At 45.9% G+C, this 17,989-nt stretch overlaps 1 pseudogene; it reads right to left on the bottom strand.

The window, feature by feature from the left end:
* Nucleotides 1-1,860: 1,860 nt before the first annotated feature.
* Nucleotides 1,861-17,989, bottom strand: part of LOC140197111 (uncharacterized) — a 54,278-nt pseudogene continuing 38,149 nt past the window's right edge.

Here is a 17,989-nt window from a genome sequence, read left to right as displayed (position 1 = left end):
ATTCCAGTGAGTATAAGCCTAGTTGACCCAATCTTTCATCATATGAAAGTCCTGCCATCCCAGGAATCAATCTGGTGAACCTTCTTTATACTCCCTGTATGGCAAGGATGTCTTTCCTCAGATTAGGGAACCAAAACTGCACATAATACTCCAGGTGTGGTCTCACCAAGGCCTTGTACAACTGCAGTAGTACCTCCCTGCTCCTGTACTCGAATCCTCTTGCTGTGAATGCCAGTTAAGAAAGCTTATGGGGTGTTAGCTTTCATAAGTCGAGGGATAGACTTTGAGAGTCGCGAGGTAATGATGCAGCTCTATAAAACTCTGGTTAGGCCACACTTGGAGTACTGTGTCCAGTTCTGGTCGCCTCACTATTGGAAGGATGTGGAAGCATTGGAAAGGGTACAGAGGAGATTTACCAGGATGCTGCCTGGTGTACAGAGTATGGATTATGATCAGAGATTAAGGGAGCTGGGGCTTTACTCTTTGGAGAGAAGGAGGTTGAGAGGAGACATGATAGAGGTATACAAGATATTGAGAGGAATAGATAGAGTGGATAGCCAGTGCCTCTTCCCCAGGGCACCACTGCTCAATACAAGGGGACATGGCTTTAAGGTAAGGGGTGGGAAGTTCAAGGGGGATATTAGACGAAGGTTTTTTACTCAGAGAGTGGTTGGTGCGTGGAATGCACTGCCTGAGTCAGTGGTGGAGGCAGATACACAGGTGAAATTTAAGAGACTACTAGATCGGTATATGGAGGAATTTAAGGTGGGGGGTTATATGGGAGGCAGGATTTGAGGGTCGGCACAACAATGTGGGCCTGATCGGGATTCGAAAACCGGATCTCAACAATATGTCAAAGCTCGTCGTATTCGATATTGATCAATGTCAGGCCAATCCATAGCATTTGTTTTAATCGGCCCCGATAAGATGGGGAATACGAATGGTGTCCAATCCTCAAACAAGGTCGGTATGCCAGACATGGGTTCAGGATCCCGTGTTTGCCCTAGATCTCACACGCAGCACTGCCAACCTAAACCTTCCTGTCTATCTCTGCCTTTGCCTGTTTTCTTTGTTTGTCTGTCTGGCCAGTGAAGTATTATTTCGTTTAGTATCAGCTTTATCTTTTCCATTCTTTAATCAGGAATTTCCATTTTTTTCCACAGTTCTTTTTCCAGATTAAATTAACTGCTCAATCACATGACTCTATGTCCCAAATTTCTCCGAAAGGCCAAATATCATTACCCAATTTCTAATTTAAGCATGCTAATAATCTACAATAGTCATTCTCTTTTTCTGGATCATCTTTACTTGATTTAAATAACAGTGTGTTATTTCCCGTTTTATCTAAGGTCTGAACCATCGTTTCATAGGGTTTTATATATTCATCTCTGAAACACTAATTGGGCACTCTTTTTCTCTCACCCACTTCAGGTTCCTGACCTTCGCATGGGGGATTGCCCCTCTTAACAAACAATCTAAGGCAGAGTGGATACTCAAGATGTGGCCTCAAACTGGGACTCCAACCCAACTCTTTTTGTTTAGCAGAGGACTCGAACCCCGCTTTTACCCTTTTGCTCAGCAGAGGACTCGAACCTCACTCTTACTATGGCACTCGGGTTCTGCAGGAGTACATTAGAGTTGCCCGTCAGACGAATGGATTTTCCGTGCGACTGGCTACTGAGTGAGATCAAGGTGAATCTTACCTTGTGGGCCCATCCGTCTCAAGTCGCCGCCACACAGATTATCGCTGATGCCGCCTCACGGGGATCACTCCTTTGGACTCCTGGCTGGGTCGCCAAACTGTCAACAGTGATTAAGCTGATGTAATGAAACAACTAACACAGTTGATTCTTTTCCACCTTTATAAGTAGCAAGCTATGAGAGAGAACCCTCCTTCTGCACTCACAGAGACTCAGCCACGGAAGTCTCTCTCCCGAAGCACAGAGTTACAGAGATTTTATAACAGCTTTGTCACGAATGCTCAGCAACAGTGATAGTCCGAGACAAAGGCCACTTAATCACCTAAAACAGAGGTAAACGTATTGACAAAGAACACTTAATCACAACAGGCAGAGGCAAACAGAGAACAGAGTATAATTAATTCTCACATCCTGCTTGTCCTTGTCTGGACACTCAGCATTTACATGTCAGTAGGACAGATTGAACCTTTAACATCTCAATACAAAAGAACAGTCAGGTCAATAGACATTCCGGCTACTCAAATAGAGCAAATTTAATAATTTAGATAAGAGACTCTACCGAAATTAAGAAAGGAATGTAAGGAAGGTCCTGCATTATCGCCACCCTTTGTTAAAACCAAAAGGCGTGAAAAGCCAGGAGACATCCTCTTGTGGTTTTTTAAAAATTTTGCAATCCTTATCTTCACTCAAAAGAAGCAGCTGCTCAAACACACTGCAGCCCTTCTCAAACCAGAACCCACAGGCACAGTCCGTATTCATCCTTAACCCACTATTTACAGGAATCTGAGAATCCCCCAATTCCCTTATAACTTTATCACAGGGAAAATGACCTATAACGTAGAAATGAGTCGTGAATAAGGTTAACTCCCAATGTCATTCTTCCTCAGCCCAGAGATTTGAGGGGCAAAGAACATGTCAGACAGAAAGAACATGTCAGACAGAACTGCAGTCAACTCAACTTCTTCAGTCTGCAAAAAATTCAAGAAAAACCTCTTCACCCACAGAGTGGTGACTGTTTGGAACTCATCACCACAGGGAGAGCGAGAGGGAAACAACAGGGGAGGATTTAACAGGACCGTCGTGGAACAGAATCACCGGCAGGGTCCAGCGGCCTGAGCTGACTCTCTACTGTACACTAGTTGTGTTATAAATTCACTAAGTACCGGAGATGATACCAGGGTTTAAAATAGAACTGATTTATTTGTCACAGATGTAAAATATTAAACTCCAGTCCCATTAAAAGTGAATATGCAGCAGAAGAAACTCCTCCCATGCCCAGTGATCAGGGTGCAGAACTGGGTGTGGTGAGCAGCAGCAATAATTGCAGAGTTCAGCACCAACAGTCACTCCCAAGATTGCATTCAGCAACAATGATGGACAAATATTCAGCATGCAGCTTACTGAAACTTTCACCCCAGTGCGAACCCAGCAGTGCGTCACAAGTGTAATGGCCTCTCTGTAATGTTTCACTGCTGTGGTAATGGTTTCTCTGTAGCAGCAATGTTTTAGATTATTTAGATTAGATTAGATTATGAGGACACGCAGTCCTCTTTTATTGTCATTTAGTAATACAGAAACATAGAAAATAGGTGCAGGAGTAGGCCATTCGGCCCTTCGAGCCTGCACTGCCATTCAGTATGATCATGGCTGATCATCCAACTCAGAACCCTGGACCAGCCTTCCCTCCATACCCCCTGATCCCTTTAGCCACAAGGGCCATATCTAACTCCCTCTTAAATATAGCCAATGAACTGGCCTCAACTGTTTCCTGTGGCACAGAATTCCACAGATACACCACTCTCTGTGTGAAGAAGTTTTTCCTAATCTCGATCCTAAAAGGCTTCCCCTTTATCTTCAAACTGTGACCCCTCATTCTGGAATGTATCATTTCTTAATGTATGCATTAAGAAATGATACAATTTGTTCCTCCAGAATGATTTCACAGAAACACAAGACAAACCAAGACTAATAAAAGCTGACAGAAACCACATCATTATAACATATAGTTACAACAGTGCAAAGCAATACCATAATTTAATGAAGAACAGACCATGAGCACGGTAAAAAAAAGTCTCAAAGTCTCTTGAAAGTCCCATCATCTCACGCAGACTGTTGAAAGGAAAAACTCTCCCTGCCATGAGCTTCCAGCGCCGCAAACTTGTCGATGCAGCATCCTGGCAGCACCCGACCAGAGTCCAACTCTGAGTCCGTCCAAAAACTTCAAGCCTCCGACCAGCCCTCCGACACCGAGCACCATCTCTGCCGAGCGCTTTGACCCCAGCCCCAACAACAGGCAATAGTCAAAGCAAAGGATTATGGGCCTTCCCCTCAGTAGATTCTCGATCGCACAGTAGCAGTGGCAGTGAGCCGGGCATTTCAGAAGTTTCTCCAGATGTTCCTCCGTGCTTCTCACGTCTGTCTCCATCAAATCAGGATTGTGCACGGCCCCTATTTAACAAATATGATATCAATTCGGAGCGGCCGTGCACACTGCGTCGTGCCACCATCTTCTCCTCCCCTCCTTAAGGTTTATGTTATGACTAGTGATAACAGGGTTTTGGAGTGCAGGGCGATCCAGTGAGAGAAATGTTGTTCTTTCTTGTGAGTCTGGAAGAGAGATTTTCGTGGTCTTTTGAGAGGACGTGAATGGAGAGAGTGGGCCCTTTTTTCTGTTTTCTTTTCTAACCCAATAGTCAAAGTAAAATTTATAAAGCTCAATTGTTTAATCACATACTGCACATCGTTTGTTATTTCAGGGTAGTAATTTGTAACAGGGGACACATCACACAGCAACCACCCAAAGGAGATTTTTTAAGTTTGGCCAGGCTGGGGGCTGTTAACCCCTAAATTAAGCTGCTAGCTGAAGCGAGAGTTACCAAAGGTGAGATGACTGAGTGAGTCGTTTCCCACATTCACAGCAGGTGAACAGTCTCTCCCCAGTGTGAACTCAATGATGCACATTTGGTTGATTTGGCTGAGAGAACCTCTTCCCACAGTCTGAGCAGGTGAACGGCCTCTTCCAGTGTAAACTCACTGATGTATCTTCAGTTTAGATGAGCAAGTGAATTCCTTCCCGCAGTCCAAGCAGGTGAACGGCCCTTCTCCAGTGTCACCTGACTGGTATGTCAGTAGGTGAGATGACAGAGTGACAGATGACAGCTGAATCGGCTCTTGCCAGTGTGAACACGCGGATGTACCTTCACTTTAGATGATGATGTGAATCCCTTCCCACAGTCTGAGCAGATGACTGCCTCCCCCCAGTGTGAACTCGCTGGTGTACCTTCAGATTAGATGACGAAGTGAATCCCTTCCCACAGTCTGAGCAGGTGAATGGCCACTCTCCGGTGTGAACTGACTGGTGTCTCAGTAGATCAGATGACAAAGTGAATCCCTTCCGACACACTGAGCAGGTGAAAGGTCTCTCACCAGTGTGAAGTCGCTGATGTACCTTCAGTGGAGATGACGAAGCAAATCCCTTCCCACAGTCTGAGCAGGTGAACGGCCTCTCTCCAGTGTGAACTCGCTGATGTTCCTTCAGATGAGATGACAAAGTGAATCCCTTCCCACAGTCTGAGCAGGTGAACGGCCTCTCCCCAGTGTGAACTCGCTGGTGTACCTTCAGTTGAGATGACCAAGTAAATCCCTTCCCGCAGTCTGAGCAGGAGAACGGCCACTCTCCAGTGTGAATTCGCTGGTGTACCACAAGGTAAGATGATCGAGTGAATCCCTTCCCACAGTCTGAGCAGGTGAATGGCCTCTCTCCAGTGTGAACTGACTGGTGTCTCAGTAGATCAGATGACAAAGTGAATCCCTTCCCACAGTCTGAGCAGGTGAACGGCCTCTCTCCAGTGTGAACTCGCTGATGTACCTTCAGGTGAGACGAGCAAGTGAATCCCTTCCCACAGTCCGAGCAGGTGAACGGCCGCTCCCCGGTGTGAACTCGCTGGTGAGCCATTAGGTCAGATGACCGAGTGAATCCCTTCCCACAGTCTGAGCAGGTGAACGGCCTCTCTCCAGTGTGAACACGCTGATGTTCCTTCAGTTTAGATGACCGAGTGAATTCCTTCCCACAGTCCGAGCAGGTGAATGGCCTCTCTCCAGTGTGATCTCGCCGGTGAGCCATTAGGTCTGATGACCAAGTGAATCCCTTCCCACAAATTCAGCAGATGACCAGCCTCTGCCCAGTGTGAACTGACTGGTGTGTCCACAGGCGGGAAGACCGACTGAATCCCTTCTCAAACACAGAATAGATGAATGGCCTTGTCCCAGTTTGAACTTGCTGAAGTACCTTCAGTTGAAATGATCGAGTGAATCCATTCCCACCATCTGAGCAGGAAGGATGATCGAGTGATTCGCTTGCTCCACTTCTTAAATATCTGGACAGAGACAGTAAAACTGGCGTGTTGTGTTCGAGATTCCCGTACACAAATTCCTTGTCATTTGTAACCTGTAAAAAGATTTACAAAATCCATTAATGGGTGTACGATAACATTTAAGATGAGATCACCTGAGTTGTCAAGGTGTGATCCGACATCACACTGTTACCGTGAGGTTCAACCCAAGTTGGAGAGAGAAATCATCTTCTAACTGGGCCCAGCGCTGGTATCTGGAATGACCAACAAACTCTCTGTGGCTCTTCCTGTCTCTATAAGAATGGCGCATTTCTACCATCTCCAATCTGTGACCTGGCTCAGTTTGACTTTCTCCATTGGTATTATTCCCTGTTCCCAATGAGCTGCATGGGTTTCTGGCTCCACAGTAACTGAAACACTCTCACGCAAATAGCCGGCAGTGTATTCCACTCACCCACCACTCTCTGTGTAAAAAAATTACCCCTGTCATCTCCTCGGTATCTATTTCCAAGCACCTTAAAACTATGCTCCCTCGTGTTAGCCATTTCAGTCCTGGAAGAAAACCTCTGGCTTTCTACATAATCAATGCCTCTTGTCATCTTATACACCAAAAAAGGCTGTAAACACAAACAAGGAAATTATACATTGCTTTGAAGATTTGTTAGAAGTACACAAAATTATGAGGGTGTAGATAGGGTAAATGCAAGCAGCTTTTTCCACTGAGGTTGGGTGGGACGACAACCAGAGATCACGGGTAAGTGGGGAAGTGAAAATTTAACGGGAACATTTGGAAAAGCTCTTTACTGAAATGGTCGTGAGAGTGTGGAAACGAGCTGGGTTTCAACATGTAAAAGAAGTTTGGATGGGAGCCTGGATGGTAGGGGTATGGAGGGCGATGGTCCCAGTGCAGGTAGTTGCATTAGACAGCTTAAATGTTTTTTCACCATTGACTAGATGGGCCAAATAGCCTGTTTCTGTACTGAACTTCTCCATGTTTGGATACTATTGGTGGGGACGACTTACCAGGGACAAGTTGTAGTGGTCGCATGTCTGGCACCCAGACTGGACCCTCAGAAGGGAAGGAGTGAAAAGGGGAGAGCAGTAGTGATAGGGGATTTGATAGTTAGGGGGACTAATAAGAGGTTCTGTGGGAAAGATCGAGAATCCCGGATGGTCTGTTGCCTCCCTGGTGCCAGGGGCCATAAGACCATAAGACAAGGGAGCAGAAGTCGGCCATTCGGCCCATCGAGTCTGATCTGCCATTTTATCATGAGCTGATCCATTCTCCTATTTAGTCCCACTCCCCCACCTTCTCACCATAACCTTTGATGCCCTGGCTACTCAGATACCTATCAATCTCTGCCTTAAATACACCCAATGACTTAGCCTCCACTGCTGCCCGTGACAACAAATTCCATAGATTCACCACCCTCTGACTAAAAAAATTTCTTCGCATTTCTGTTCTGAATGGGCGCCCTTCAATCCTTAAGTCATGCCCTCTCGTACTACACTCCCCCATCATGGGAAACAACTTTGCCACATCCACCCTGTCCATGCCTTTCAACATTCGAAATGTTTCTATGAGGTCTCCCCTCATTCTTCTAAACTCCAAGGAATACAGTCCAAGAGCGGACAAACGTTCCTCATATGTTAACCCTCTTATTCCCAGAATCATTCTAGTGAATCTTCTCTGTACCCTCTCCAACATCAGCACATCCTTTCTTAAATAAGGAGACCAAAACTGCCCACAGTACTCCAAGTGAGGTCTCACCAGCGCCTTATAGAGCCTCAACATCACATCCCTGCTCCTATACTCTATTCCTCTAGAAATGAATGCCAACATTACATTCGCTTTCTTCACTACCGACTCAGCCTGGAGGTTAACTTTAAGGGTATCTGGGACGAGGACTCCCAAGTCCCGTTGCATCTCAGAACTTTGAATTCTTTCTCCATTTAAATAATAGTCTGCCCGTTTATTTCTTCTGCAAAAGTGCATAACCATACACTTTCCAACATTGTATTTCATTTGCCAATTTTCTGCCCATTCTTCCAATCTATCCAAGTCTCTCTGCAGACTCTCCGTTTCCCCAGCACTACTAGCCCCTCCACCTATCTTCATATCGTCAGCAAACTTAGCCACAAAGCCATCTATTCCATACTCCAAATCGTTGATGTACAGAAGCGGCCCCAACACGGACCCCTGTGGAACACCACTGGTAACTGGCAGCCAACCAGAATAGGATCCCTTTATCCCCACTCTCTGTTTCCCGCCAATCAGCCAATGCTCTATCCACGTATGTAACTTTCCCATAATTCCATGGTCTCTTATCTTGTTAAGTAGCCTCATGTGTGACACCTTGTCAAAGGCCTTCTGAAAATCCAAATATACAACATCCACTACATCTCCCTTGTCTAGCCTACTGGTAATTTCCTCAAATAATTGTAATAGGTTTGTCAGGCAGGATTTTCCTTTAAGGAATCCATGCTGAGTTCTGCCTATCTTGTCATATGCCTCTAGGTACTCTGTAACTTCATCCTTGGCAATCGACTCCAACAACTTCCCAACCACCGATGTCAAGCTAACAGGTCTATAAATTCCTTTTTGTTTCCTTGGCCTCTTCTTAAATAGCAGAGTGACATTTGCAATCTTCCAGTCCTCTGGAACCATGCCAGAATCTATCTACTTTTGAAAGATCATCGCGAATGCCTCCGCAATGTCCACAGCTACTTCCTTCAGAACACGAGGGTGCATTCCATCTGGTCCGGGTGATTTATCTACCTTTAGACTATTCAGCTTCCTGAGTACTTTCTCTGTCGTAATTGTGACTGCGCACAGTCCTCTTCCCTGCCACCCTTGAGTGTCCGGTATACTGCTGATGTCTTCCTCAGTGAAGACTGATGCAAAATACTCGTTCAGTTCCTCCTTATCTCCTTATCTTACAATTTCTTCAGCATCATTTTCTATCAGTCCTATATCTACTCTCACCTGTCTTTTACTCTTTATGTACTTGAAAAAGCTTTTAGTATCCTCTTTGATATTATTTGCTAGCTTCATTTCATAGTTCATCTTTTCCCTCTTAATGACCTTCTTAGTTTCTTTCTGTAAGCTTTTAAAAACATCCCATACCTCTGTCTTACCATTGATTTTTGCTTCCTTGTATGCCCTCTCCTTTGCATTAACTTTGGCTTTGATTTCTTTTGTCAGCCACGGTTGCAACCTTTTTCCATTCGAAAATTTCTTCTTTTTTGGAATATATCTGTCTTGCACCTTCCTCACTTCTCACATAAACTCCAGCCACTGCTGCTCTGCCATTCTTCCTGCAAGTGTCCCTTTCCAGTCAACTTTGGCCAGTTCCTCTCTCATGCCACTGTAACTTCCGTTACTCCACTGAAATACCGACAGATCAGATTTCGGCTTCTCTTTTTCAAATTTCACAGTGAACTCAATCATGTTATGATCACTGCCTCCTAAGGGTTCCTTCACCTCAATCTCTCTAATCACCTCCGGTTCATTACACAATACCCAATCCTGTACAGCCCTTCCCCTAGTGGGCTCAACAACAAGCTGGTCCGCAAAATTTTGGATCTAGTTCTCGGTATTCTCAGGCGAGAGGGTGAGCAGCCAGATGTCATGGTCCACGTGGGGACCAATGACATAGATAGGAGTAGGGATGAGGTCCTGAAGAAGGAATATAGGGAGTTTGGAAAAAAGTTAAAAAGCAGGACCTCAAGGGTGGTAATGTCAGGACTGCCGCCTGTGCCACAAGACAGAGAGGGTAGGAACAGGAAGTTATGGCAGATGAATGTGTGGCTGAAGAGTTGGTGCAGAGGGCAGGAGTTCAGATTTCTGGGTCATTGGGATCTCTTCTGGGGAAGGTCTGACCTGTACAAAAAGGACGGACTTCACTTGAACTGGAAAGGGACCAATATCCTGGCCGGCAGGTTTGCTAGAGCTGTTGGGGAGGGTTTAAACTAGTTTGGCAGGGGGGTGGGAATCAGAATGTGAGTACAGAGATAAGGGTAGAAGGACAAGGGCACGATGCTGTGTGTTCTGAGTTGGTGAGGAAGGAAAGGCAGGGGACAAAACATAAATATAGCCAGTTAGACGGGTTGAAATGTGTCTATTTCAACGCTAGGAGCATTAGGAATAAAGGGGATGAACTTAAAGCATACAACAGGAATTCTGCAAATGCTGGAAATTCAAGCAACACACATCAAAGTTGCTGGTGAATGCAGCAGGCCAGGCAGCATCTCTAGGAAGAGATACAGTCGATGTTTCAGGCCGAGACCCTTCGTCAGGACTTAGAGCATAGATCAGTACGTGGAACTACGATGTTGTGGCCGTTACAGAAGCTTGGCTGGAGGAAGGGCAGGATTGGCTGATGCAGGTACCGGAGTTTAGGTGTTTTAAAAGGAATAGGATGGGAGGTAGGAAAGGCGGGGGAGTAGCATTACTGATCAGGGATAGTATCACGGCTATAGAAAGGGAGGACGCTGCAGAGGGAGTGTCCACTGAGTCGGTGTGGGTGGAAGTCAGAAATAGGAAGCGATCAATCACTGTGCTGGGAGTAGTCTATAGGCCCCCAAATAACCCTCGGGACACCGAGGAGCAGATAAGCAGGCGGATTTTAGAATGGTGCAGGAAATACAGGGTTGTAGTTATGGGTGATTTCAACTTCCCTCATATTGACTGGCACCTCCTGCCTGCAAGGGGGATAGATGGGGCTGAATTTGTCAGCTGTGTTCAAGGATTCCTGACACAGTATGTGGATCGGCTGATGAGAGGAGAGGCCCTGCTGGATCCAGTTCTGGGTAATGAACCTGGTCAGGTGGCAGACCTCATGGTGGGGGAGCATTTTGGTGAGAGTGACCACAACTCGCTTAGCTTCAGCATAGCTATGGAAAAGGACAAAAACAGACAAAATGGGAAAGTGCTTAACTGGGAAAGGGCTAACTATGAAGGGATGAGGCAGGAACTAGCGAGAGTAAATTGGAAACAGATGTTCAAGGGTGAAAGCACAGAAGTATTGTGGAGGAAGTTTAGGGATCACTCGTGCTGGGTTAAGGATAGATTTGTCCCACTGAGACAAGGAAAAAATGGGAGGAAAAGAGAACCGTGGCTGACGAAACACGTGAGGCAACTTGTCAAGAGGAAGAAGGAAGCATACGTTAGATATAAGAAGCAGGAAGCAGGAGGGGCTCATGAGAATTATAGGGTAGCCAGGAAGGAGCTTAAGAAAGGACTTAGGAGAGCTCGAAGGGGGCATGAGAAGGCCTTGGCATGTAGGATTAAGGAGAACCCCAAGGTGTTCTATGCGTATGTGAAGAACAGAAGGATGACAAGAGTAAAGGTGGAGCCGCTAAAGGATAACGAAGACAACATGTGCCTGGAGGTGGAGGAGGTTGGGGAGGTCCTAAATGAATACTTTGCTTCAGTATTCACAAGTTAAAAGGACTTTGATCAGGGTGAGGTCGAAATAGAACAGGCCTGTGTGCTGACAATGTGGAGATTAAGGAAGAAGTAGTGTTGGATCTTATTAAAAACATCAAGGTTAATAAATCCCCAGGGCCGGATGTGATATACCCCAAGTTGCTGTGGGAAGTGAGAGAGGAGATCGCTGGAGCAGTAGCTATGATCTTTGAATCCTCTTTGGCTGCAGGGGAGGTGCCGGAGGATTGGAGAATTGCAAATGTAGTTCCCTTGTTTAAAAAAGGTAGTAGGGAGAATCTTGGGAACTATAGACCGGTGAGTCTTACGTCAGTAAGAATAGGATCTACGAGCACTTGGAGAAGTACAGTCTACTCAAGGATAGTCAACATGGCTTTGTAAAGGGAAGGTCGTGCCTCACGAGCCTAATTGAGTTTTTTGAAGAGGTAACAAAAGAAATTGAAGACGGTAGGGTGGTAGATATGGTCTACATGGATTTTAGCAAGGCATTTGACAAGGTCCCTCATGAGAGTCTCATCCAGAAACTCAAGAGGCAAGGGATCAGTGGAACTTTGGTTATTTGGATAAAAAATTGGCTTACAGGAAGAAAGCAGAGGGTAGTAGTGGAAGGAAAGTATTCTGCCTGGAGGTCGGTGACTAGTGGAGTGCCGCAGGGATCTGACCTGGGACCCCTGCACTTTGTGATTTTTATAAATGACCTGGATGAAGAGGCGGAAGGATGAGTGAGTAAGTTTGCAGATGACACGAAGATTGGAGGAGTTGTGGATGGAGCTGTAGGTTGTCAAAGATTACAAGAGGATATAGACAGGATGCAGAGTTGGGCAGAAAAGTGGCAGATGGAGTTCAATCCGGATAAATGTGAGGATAAATCCGGATAAATTTTGAAAGGACAAACCAGAAGGCTGAGAACAGGGTTAATGGTTGGTTACTTAAGAGTGTGGATGAACAGAGGGACCTTGGGGTTCAAATCCATACATCCTTCAAGGTCGCTGCACAGGTTGATAGGATAGTTAAGAAGGCTTATGGGATGCTAGGCGTCATTAATAGGGGGATTGAGTTCAAGAGAGGTCATGTTGCAAATCTACAAACCTCTGGTGAGACCACACTTAGAGTATTGTGTTCAGTTCTGGTCACTTCATTATAGGAAGGATGTGGAAGCTATAGAGAGGATGCAGAGGAGATTTTCCAGGATGTTGCCTGGATTGGAAAACAGGTCCTATGAGGCAGGTTAGCAGAGCTGGAACTTTTCTCTTTGGAGCGTAGACGGATGAGAGGGGATGTGATAGAGGTCTACAAGATTATGAGAGGTATAGATAGGGTGGATAGCCAGTACCCGTTTCCCAGGGCATGAATAGCAAACACCAGAGGGCATATGCACAAAGTTAAGGGAGGGAAGTTTAGGGGAGACATCAGGGGTAAGTTTTTTTACACAGAGAGTTGTGGGTGCCTGCCAGGGATGGTGAAGGAGGCTAAAACATTAGGGGTATTTAAGAGCCTCTTGGACAGGCACATGGATGAAAGAAAAATAGAGGGTTACAGGGTAGTGTGGGTTTAGTACATTTTTTTAAGGATTATATGGGTCGGCACAACACCAAGGGCCGAAGGGCCTGTACTGTACTGTGGTGTTCAATGTTCTATGTTCTATGTTTCTATGACAGAGAAGCTGGCCAAACTTGTTTGGAAGGGAAAAGCTAGGGGTGACAACAGAGCAGCAATGGGTGGAGTTTCTGGGAGCAATTCGGAAGGTGAGTGCCAGACACATCACAAAGAAGTGGAAGCATTGGAAAGACAGGAGGACACAACGGTGGCTGAATTGAGAAGCCAAAGCCAACATAAAAGCCAAAGAGAGGACAAACAAAACAGCAAAAACTATTGGGAAGATTTTAGAAACCAACAGAAGACGACTAAATAAAAAGTCAGATAAAGTCAAAAAGTCAGATCTTGGCTTTTAGGTCCAGGGATACCAGTCGCTACACGGAATCCAGGCGTAAACTCTGGAAAGCCATTAAGGGCACCAAGAGGCAATATCGAGCCAAGTTGGAAGCCCAGGCTAACCAGAGGGATGCTGGTAGACTATGGCAGGGTCTAAATGAGATCACTGGGCGCAAAGAAAAGGCTGGGAATATCAGTAACTGTGGTGCTTCTCTTCCTGACGAACTTGACGTATTCTACACAAGATTCAAACAGAAGAGGAGCGTCCCGCTCCCTCCGGTTGAACCGGACCTGGTGGCAACGAGATTCATCATCACCGAGGAGGACGTTCGAAGGGGCTTCCTGAAGATAAACCCAAGGAAGGCTACGGGCCCAGATGGCGTCCCAGGACGGGTTCTCCGGGCCTGTGCAAGCGAGCTAGCTGGAGTGTTTGCTGTCATCTTCAACTGCTCCTTGCTTCAGTCTAAGATCCCTTCATGTTTTAAGAAGGCAACGATAATCCCAGTGCCAAAGAAGAGCAAGGTGGCATGCCTGAATGACTATCGACCTGTGGCTCTGACATCAAGTGCTATGAAATGCTTTGAGAGATTGGTTATGGCACACATCAACCACAGCCTACCGGTCAATCTCGACGCTTTGCAATTCGCCTACTGATGCAACAGGTCAACGGCAGATGCCATCTCTTGGCCCTACGTTCTTCCTTAGAACACTTGGAGAATAAAGACGCATACGTAAGGTTCCTTTTCATTGACTACAGTTCTGCCTTTAATACCATCATTCCAAATAAACTGATTCCTAAGCTCTGGAACCTTGGCCTTAGCACTCAGATCTGCAGCTGAATCATCAACTTCCTCACAGACAGGACCCAGGCTGTAATAGGGGACAAGCTCTCCTCTACAATCACTCTGAGCACCGGTGCCCCACAAGTCTGTGTACTCAGCCCCCTGCTGTACTCACTGTACACCCATGATTGTGTAGCCAAGTTTCCATCAAACTCAATATATAAGTTTGCTGATGACACAACAATTGTAGGCCGTATCTCGGGTAATGATGAGTTTGTGTACAGACAGGACATTAAGAACCTGGTGGCATGGTGCGAAGACAATAACCTATCCCTCAACATCAGCAAGACGAAGGAATTGGTTGTTGACTTCAGAAGGAGTAGCGGACCACACAATCCAATTTATATCGGTGGTGCACAAGTGGAACAGGTCAAAAACTTTAAGTTCCTTGGGGTCAATATCACAAATGACCTGATTTGGTCCAAGCAAGCAGAGTCCACTGCCAAGAAGGCCCACCAGCGCCTTTACTTCCTGAGAAAACTAAAGAAATTTGGCCTGTCCCCTAAAACCCTCACTAATTTTTATAGATGCACCGTAGAAAGCATTCTTCTCGGGTGCATCACAACCTGGTATGGAAGTTCTCCTGTCCAAGACCGGAAGAAGCTGCAGAAGATCGTGAAGACATCACACAAACCAATCTTCCGTCCTTGGAGTCACTTTACATCGCACGCTGTCGGAGCAGTGCTGCCAGGATAATCAAGGACACGATCCACCCAGCCAACATACTTTTTGTCCCTCTTCCCTCCGGGAGAAGGCTCAGGAGCTTGCAGACTCGTACGGCCAGATTTGGGAACAGCTTCTTTCCAACTGTGATAAGACTGCTGAACGGATCCTGACCCGGATCTGGGCCGTAGACTCCATATATCCTGCATCTCGGTTCTTTTTGTACTACCTTACTTTTGATTTTTCTATTATCTATTTATGATTTATAATTTAAATTTTTAATATTTACTATTGATTTGTAATCCAGTGAGTGGGAAGCGCAGAATCAAATATCGCTATGGTGATTGTACGTTCTAGTATCAATTGTTTGGCGACAATAAACTATAAAGTATATGCTCAGGGCGTGGAATTATGATATTGTAGTCATTAATGAGTCTTGGTAGCACCCAACAGTCTGAGGCATTTAGAGGAACAAAATATCTGGGGCCTCAATATCTCTTGAAAACCAAGGTAACCTGCACCAGTTACCACTCAACTTTTATTTTGGCAGGCACATTCAAACTCTGTGTGGCGCGTGTCCAAGTGGTTAGGGCGTTGGGTTTGAGTCTTGGCCAAGGCAGCGTATTGTGTCTTTGAGCAAGGCACTTAACCACACACTGCTCCAGTCCACCCAGCTGAAAATGGGTGCCGGGGAAATGCTGGGGGTTAACCTCATGATAGACTGGCGTTCTATCTGGGAGAGGGGGGGGGGGAAGTCTCGTACTCTCAGTTGCTTCATGCCACAGAAACCGGCAGAAACCTGATGGGCCACAAGGCTCGGGACAGACTTTAACTAACATACAATAGAAACGCTACACCCTCACTTCTGAAGAACTCCCACTTACGAAGTACTCCTTTGCCAGAAAATAGCCTGTCCCAATGCACATTTGTCAGAGCCTTAGTAGTACCATTGATAAAATTCTGATAAAATTGACCCTTCTCCAATTTAGAATGGTTGAGATCCTCCAGCCCTTTCTTTATGCATATTTACTTGGAACCTCATGGTATTATGAACACTAGATACAAAGTGTTCCCATACACTAACTTCAGCACTAATGCTGGATCATTTCCTAATACTTATTGCACACTTCTACATTGGGAATTCTACGTCTTGATTAAGGGCACATTTGAAAAACTCTACCCCATCTAGTCCTTTTACAGTATGGGACTCCCACTCAATACATGAAAATTAAAATTGCTTACTGAATCAACCTTTGTTTCTTGGCATAGTCTACAAACTCTACAAAGTTCCTCGGCATAAACATCACCGAGGATCTCGTGTGGTCTGTACATACTGTCTGTGTGGTATATGGCTGTGCGCCTCTTTCACCTCAGATACTTGAATAAGTTTGGTATGGGTCCCAAATCCAAAGAACTTTCTACAGGGGCACAATTGAGAGTATCCTGACTGGCTGCATCACTGCCTGGTATGGGAACTGTACTTCCCTCAATCGCAGGGCTCTGCAGAGAGTGGTGCGGACAGCCCAGCGCATCTGTAGATGTGAACTTCCCACTATTCAGGACATCTACAAAGGCCCGAAGGATCACTGGGGACCCGAGTCACCCCAACCACAAACTGTTCCAGCTGCTACCATCCGGGAAACGGTACTGCAGCATAAAAGCCAGGACCAACAGGCTCCGGGACAGCTTCTTCCACCAGGCCATCAGACTGATTAATTCATGCTGATACAATTGTATTTCTATGTTATAATGACTGTCCTATGTACTAACTACTTATTATAAATTACTAGAAATTACACATTGCACATTTAGATGGAGAAGTAATGTAAAGATTTCTACTCCTCATGTACATTAAGGATATAATTCATTTCAATTCACCCTCTCTACTATCTGTTCTGGCATTCTGACTCCAATCACCCTTGTAACTTTAGTTTAACCACCCCGTCCCACCACACACGAGCCTAGCAAGCCTTACCACTCGGATATCAGACCTTTGCTAGTTTTAGTTCCCTAACTAACAAATCCCCTATCAGCTCTTTGACTTTCCTGCTAGGTAATCGCCCACAACAGTTTCTAAAATGGTCTACCTGTTGTTGTGTGGGATGGCCACAAGAGTACTCTGGGATGGCTATTTAACCCCATTCCCCTTCCTGACTCGGTGCAACTCACCTCTCTTTATGGACAGGGTAGAGGGCTTGTCTACTGAGTCCTGTGGCCATTCCCTTCAACAACAAGTATACCGCACTGGATACTGTTGGGGGGGATGACTTACCTGGGACAAGCTGCAGCAGCCAGATCTCTGGCACTGAGTCTGGCTCTGCAGTGCAGAAGGGAGGGTGGAAAAAGAGGAGAGCGGTAGTGATAGGGGACTCGATAGTTAGAGATACAGATAGGAGGTTCTGTGGTCGTGACAGAGAATCCAGGATGGTTTGTTGCCTCCCGGGTGCCAGGGTCAAGGATGTCTCTGATCGCTTGCATGAAATTCTGAAGTGGGAGGGTGATCAGCCAGATGTCGTGGTGCACATCAGTACCAATGACATAGCAAGGAAGAGTGAGGAGGTCCTGGACAGTGAGTATAGAGAGCTTGGTAGGAAGTTGAAAAGCAGGACCTCGAGGGTGGTAATCTCCGGACTGCTACCTGTGCTACGTGCCAGTGAGGGTAGGAATAGGATGCTCTGGAGGATGAACAAGTGGTTGAGGAACTGGTGTAGGGGGCAGGGTTTCAGATTTCAGGATCATTGGGACCCCTTCTGGGGCAGGTGGGACCTGTACAAGAGAGACGGATCACACTTGAACTACAAGGGGACCAAGATCCTTTCAGGGAGGTTTGTTAGTGCTATTGGGGAGGTTTTAAACTAGATTTGCAGGGGGATGGGAACCACAGTACCAGAGCTGACAGTGGGGCTGGGGTGAACATAAATGATGTTAAAAGTTCAAGCAAATCCGCTAATAGAAAAGTTGTGAGTGGTGGTAAAAATCTTCTGAGGTGTATATATTTCAATGCTAGGAGTATTGCGGGGAAAGCGGATGAGTTGAGGGTGTGGATTGACA

The sequence above is a fragment of the Mobula birostris genome, chromosome 4 (genome assembly GCF_030028105.1).
Source record: "Mobula birostris isolate sMobBir1 chromosome 4, sMobBir1.hap1, whole genome shotgun sequence".
Lineage (NCBI taxonomy): Eukaryota > Metazoa > Chordata > Chondrichthyes > Myliobatiformes > Myliobatidae > Mobula > Mobula birostris.
Note: the sequence above shows the minus strand (reverse complement) of the source record. Positions and strands in the feature narration are given on the sequence as shown.